Here is a 6,758-nt window from a genome sequence, read left to right on the forward strand (position 1 = left end):
ATCACACAGGGTGAATAGGGCGTAAGCTGTAACTGATCTAATAGGCTACTTCGCATTTATAAATTATTTAAATTGCCGGCCCGCCTGAGCGCTTAATTTATGTTTTAAAGGCTTATTATTATCAGGGCTCAACGCAAAGAATTTTTGTACTGGCCCGGTCGGCTTGTATTGTATTTGTTTACGATAGTTGTTTGTTTCAAAGCAAAAGGCTCCCAACTTATCTGCTTTATCTGGAAACTGACGGCAAACTGTCCAAAACATTGAACATTAAAATTTATTTAAGTGACTGAGGGCGAAGTACTGGCCCAATCTATACTGTTTATTGGCCTGAGTGTCTCTCACGCTGGCCCCGGGCCACCGGGCAGTCCTTTATGTTGAGCCCTGTTTATGGTTCAGTATGTTTTTGTAAACTCAAAAACTCAAACCATTATCAGATCCCCCCTTCACCGACCGTTTATATATTTAAATAATAAATTAATATCATAAACGTGATCTTTGGTCAAGGGCAGCCCTAATGTTTGTCTTTCATTGTTCAGTCGAGATGAAATTAAGTTTTTTGGACGAAAACATTCCAGAATATTTCTCAGTTTAATAGACTTTATTGGATCTCAACAGTTTACAATGCAGTTTAAAATTGCAGTTTCAACGCAGCTTCAAAGGGCTCTAAAAGATCCCAAATGAGCCATAAGAGTATTTCGAAGCGATCATCATTTTCGCCAAGAAAAATAAAAAATATGTATTTTTCTCGTCTTGCACTAGCCGTGTGACGCGCCAGCGTGACCTTACGTATTCATGTCGAAATGTCACCCATGACATATGCGAAACTACCGCTCCAGTATTTACAAGTATGTGGAATGATACTAATTAATGCCTTTGTGTCAGTTTATTGTTTAAAATGGTCCACAAATGTGCGTTTCACATATGTAACGAGTGACCTTTTGACGTGATTATGCAATACATAAGGTTGCGCTGGCCTGTCACCTGGCTGGTGCAAGACGAGAAGTTATGGTTTAAAAGTGAATTTTTTTTCTTGCCGATAATGATTATATACCTCAGTTGGGATCATTTAGAGCTCTTTGAAACTACAATTTGAAACTGCAGATTTGAAACTGTGAATGAGGTCCAATAAAGTCTATTAAATTGAGAAAAATCCTGGATTGTTTTCCTCATTTTACTTTAATAATTTCTTCTCGACTGAACAAAGAAAGACATAAACATCTTGGATGACATGGGGGTGAGTAAATTACCTGGATTTTGTATGAAAGTTGAGTAATCATTTAAGTGGGAGCGGGGAGGACATTTGTTTGTGACCCTGTCTGTGAAAACCCAGCTTAAGTCATTTTTTGTGATTTATAATGTATAATGTCTTTAATATTGACTGAGTAAATTGATTAAAATCAAACTTTGATGCTCCTAATCTTATAATTAGGTTATGAGACTTTGTCCTGGGTTTCACAGACAAGGCCACATTTAAATATCCAAGTTGGAGAACATCCTCAGTCTGCAGTTTTGTTTTAAAAGTGGTGTATGCTCATGTGTGTGTGTGTGTGTGTGTGTGTGTGTGTGCGTGCGTGCGTGCGTGTGCATTTTTAGTACCACACTCTCAGTAAAAGGTACAAGAGAATACCAAAGTTGTCACTGGTAGTACCTTTTCAAAAAGTACACATTTTTACTTAAAAGGTGCATATTGGTACTTCAAAGGTACATATCTGGGACCTTATTTAAAGGTAATGTCCCAGTGACTGTACTTTTGTACTTTTTTTTCTGAGAGTGCAGAGCTCCTAGGAGAGCTGTTCAGTCCTGTGAACAACTAATTACAAATCATATGTGATTGTGAGTGTGTGTCATAGCCCAATTTATAGTCCTATGTTTTGCTCCCAGAGGTCCCCTGAACAGAAGTTTGATTCCTCTCGGGTGATTCTGAACACAAAGGTCTCAAACTATAACACAATTTGACCATGTATTTGAATGAAATATTAAATAATTCATTAATAATAATAATAATAATAACTCCCAGCAGGATGTCATGTTGTACTTGAAGAATGCTATCAGAGGACTCAATCTGTTATCTGGTGATCTTGGGTTGCTCAGTGATGGACTGTGGCCTGATTTCAGTTGCGATAAATTAGATCCTCACTCGAAACATCCTTGTTTTTATTCTCTGTTTTTTCCAGACGTTCTTTCTTCTGTAGTATGCAAAAAAGATCAAAATGTTCACGGCAGTATGCATTTTCAATGAAAGCTTATTTTGAGCAGGAGCTGTTCATCTCCGAAAAAGAACCAAAAAGTTGCCTACCGTGTGAGCAAACACAACTAATGCATAGCCTTGCAAATCCTCAAAATCCATACAGGACATTTCGAGGCTTTTGGGTTTTAAACTTATGCCAATATAGTTCTTATTTTTTATTTGCTTAAAAAATCGCCATGTTTTATTTTGTGCCACCATACTTACTCTTGTAACTCCTCATGTAACAGTCTTTAAATAGAGAAAACATGAAAGTGTTTGGTGGCTTCCAAATTCATCCCTGTTTGGATCCTAAGGAATGAATGGGGCTAGGCTAAATGCTAACACATTCACGACACGCTGTACAAAGATTAAGTGCACACACTGAAAAAGATAGGTATGTATTAATGTATTTACCTTTCTTGTGGTCCAGTTAAATGTTAGGGGTACAAAACATTTAACGTACCCAAATAGGTACAACATTGTATTATGCTTTGAACAAAACCTTATGGGTACCACCCCAACAACAGAAATGGTACATTTGAATTCTTTATTTCTGTCAGTGCAACACCTGTAGTTCTTTAGGAGACTAAGACTAAGTGCTTCAATAAAAATCTACAGCTAGTAATTGGAAGATTGCCTCACAAATAAGTTTTCCAGAACGATTACCGCTCAGTCTGGCAGCAACCTCAATTAACTGCCAAAGACCCCCACATCACTATCTCTCGCTCTCATTGTCTCTCTCTCTCTGTCTCTCTCTCTCTCTCTCTCTCTCTCTCTCTCTCTCTCTCTCGTTGTCATTGGTTTGCATGTTGGCTTCAGCTGTATGTTTCTGGTCCTCTAGCGTCTGGGCTTTTCGAGCTGTTAGCAGCTGTGTTGATCTGATAGCACAGGTAATTAAGAGTTTGAGTCTCCACAACGACACACCGAGAAATTGCACTATGGCTCTTATCACTTCACACGTTAAATGTCTTTACTTTTTCAACCGGTTCTCATCTGCATTGCTCCATCTGTCTTTTTCTGCTCTAGATGCAAAACTATAAAATAGAGATTTGAAGGGAATAGAGTTCAGTATAATTCTTTTAAAATTAATCTTCAATCTGTTACTGAAAGTCAAGGTGTATTTAAGGTAAGCCTTTCTAGACGCTGTCAAGCGTCAGTCATGCTCTCTGTAGAATTTTATCCGTTTTCGTTTTTAATTGAAATTATACTTATGATGAGTTGAATAACTACATGTTAAACCAGGACATTTTGTTTTTGTTTTGTAACTCATACTATTGTCTGAATGTATATTTTTGATCATTATAAAGTTAAATTTCCATTTAATAGATTTAAACTAGTAACACGTAAGCCAATTGTTCATCTATCTAGAACTATAGTTTCATCTCAATTTACAATTTACAAGTTAGATTTCAGTCTATAGATCAGTCTATCAACCTGAACACTAGGAGAAGACTGATTTTAATTGCTTGCTAAGGCAATGAAACATCAAATCTCTATCCAAACATATGTACCATACGTTTTTATAAAATTTCACTAAAAAACTTTTTTTAGGTTGCTCTTCCTACTTAACATGTGGCTGGCAAGGATTTCACATCAATTTGTATAGAGCCACACCCCCACAGATTCACCAGTCTTTAGTGATTGATTATTGGCTGATTCTAATGGAAGGTGGGACTTCCTTCATAGCCGTATTGAGCAGTGTTGGGGAAAGTTACTTTTATAAGTAATGCATTACGATGTTAAGTTACTCCCCAAAAAAGTAACTAATTGTGTTACTTAGTTACAGTCATGAAAAGTAATACTCAAGTTACTTTGCGTTAGTTTTTCTTACTCTTAGCTGAGGCTTGATCTCTTTCAGGCCTTGCAGTTGTTTTTAATGACTGAGAAGTTCTGCATTCAGAAATTGCATATTTCCATCGCAAAAATGTCAAGCTCTAGCCTGCCATCTCCGTTTCTCAAACTGTTCCCGCTCAGGCTCGCACACATAAAGTGCGTAATTCTATGTGACTAAGTTTAATTATTAATAATTATCATTTTTTTAATCACATTAATTAAACTGAAAAGTAACTTGGATTACTTTTTTAAAAAAGTAACTAAAATATTAATGTGTACATTTATAAAGTAATGTGTTACTTTACTCGTCACTTGAGAAAAGTAATATAATAACGTAATGCACGTTACACTGGTATTGACTGTTGCATTTTTGGAATTTTGGTAAAATCTATAGTCTGGATTAATAAAACAATTATGACAAAAAATAGTTTTGTGTGGAAGACGTAATATAAGTGCTTTAACAAAAATACAAGCTTCATACTATTGCTTTTAAAGATTGTATGCCTTCCCTGTATTCTTCTGTTGTAGGTGCATTATTGTAAATGCAAACTAAATTACAGTAGTTATTGCATTTGGTTAAAGCACATGTGGTTTATGTAACCCTGGACCACAAAACCAGTCACAAGTTGCACGGGCATATTTGTAGCAATAGCCAAAAATACATTGTATGGGTCAAAATTTGCGTTTTTTAAATGCCAAAAATCATTAGAATTATCTATCTATATATCTATACTGTGCAAAAGCCACCATGCTACCATTAGATTTGTTGTTTTTGCAATTGTATAGTGATCATATATTTATTTCTCAGTCTCTTTATTAGAATACAACCAGAAAATACAGGGAATGTGTAAAACGGTATAAAAGTATAAGCTGAAGTGTCAAGTATTTCAGGTAAACTCCCCTTTCACTTGAGCAATAGCAGGCAGCTGCAGGATCTCTTAAACCGAAATGAAATTAAATCCTAATTTCTAATTCTAATCGAATGACTTCAGGACTTCAGTCTCCTCAAAAAAGCTCAAGATGTGTTTCGTGCCAAGAGAGGTCACACTAAATACTGACTGATGCCTGAAGAAGACATTTAGTCCTGAAAATTTTTTTTTTTTTTTTTCTGTACATATATCCTGTGTTTGTATCTTAAAAAAGAGTGAAAAATAAATATGGATAGACATTATAATTTTTGCACCCTCATATTCTAGTTTTTCCAGATCTCGACCAAACATGATCCGCAACAACTAACTTATACTATAACTATACACCAATGCAAAGCTTATTTATTCAGATGATGTATAAATCTCAATAAAAAAAAATTACGACTGGTTTTGTGGTCTATGGTCATATACAAGGGATAATTTATAGCCAGCTGGATTTCGCAGAATACATCTTGACAGGGTAATCAGGACTTGATTTAGGGTGGATGTACATTATCCAGTTTATGACATGGCTTCTTGCCATGTGTAAATATATGGACACCAAATATTGATTTGATTTATTTTAATAGCTCATTTTTTAAAAATGCAAATTAAATTTTTTCTGGAGGCTTTAAGCCAAGTTTTGAAGTTCAAACAAGACATGAATTTGGTTTATTCATTTGTAAATAAATTCTCGTATATGTAATTAATTATGCATATTTATATTGAATTAATTTAAGTATTAAACAGCACCTGTCAAGATGACTCACAGTATCTGAATGAGACTGTGTTATCAGTTGCTATCTTGGAATATAAAACCGCAGAACGTTGTCACCGGCCAATCAGAGTCAAGCATTTCGTTGCGCTGTATGATAAAGCGGGCAGAATTATATATGAGTCGCAATATATTACTTCAAATGAAGCTTGTTAGCTGATAATTTGTCACTTTGCATGAATTAGTCAATTAATTGAATCTTTAAAACTATCCAGCAATTTTTCATGAGCTCATAAAGGCTTTAAGTGATGCATCCCTGTATGTCTGAATAAAGTAAACCCAAAGCAGCTGGGTGCTTAAAGTGACCTCCACTACGAATATGAAGCGGTTTCACAGACTCTTCTAGAAATTATGCCAATGACCCCCGAAGCTTTTAAATGCAAAAACTGCTCCTTACGTTTTCACTCAGCCGAGTCGTATGGATGCTTTGAAATGACAAATGACTTCGTCAACGCTTTAAATGAGAAATCGCTGAACCGCATCAGACAGCAGATGGAATCCGTTACTTTAAAAGCTTTTTGGGTGGATTTTGCATCGAAAAGAAGTAATTGTCTGTCATTTGGACCGTCATTAAATGGACTGTGTGTGCATGTGTGCGCGTGAGAGAATGCAGCAGTGCGCACATCGATGTTTCGGCCAATATTCCTCCCTCGTGAGCTCTTTTATCGTACCTGCAATGCTGCTTTAGTCCTCTGAGCAGGAGACGTTTTAATTAACACTACTAAAGAATAAACAAACACTATTAACTGTTGAGCACTGGTTGTGACCCTGTCCGGCAGTTAGTGAGAAAGCCAGAGAGAGAGAAAAGGGTTGCCAGATCCCAGGAATGTGTGGCCCATCCGCTGTAATTAAGCTGTCAATCTGAGATAGTTAAATACATGTGTAGTAAAGGCATTGTTGCTTAAAAAACACAGAAGGATGAATTCTTACTGCTCACTATTTAAAGCCTTTATCAAATGCGATTTATAGAGCTATACATTTTATCAGTACTATACACTCACCTAAAGGATTATTA

Source organism: Misgurnus anguillicaudatus, unplaced genomic scaffold (genome assembly GCF_027580225.2).
Source record: "Misgurnus anguillicaudatus unplaced genomic scaffold, ASM2758022v2 HiC_scaffold_28, whole genome shotgun sequence".
NCBI classification, from domain to species: domain Eukaryota; kingdom Metazoa; phylum Chordata; class Actinopteri; order Cypriniformes; family Cobitidae; genus Misgurnus; species Misgurnus anguillicaudatus.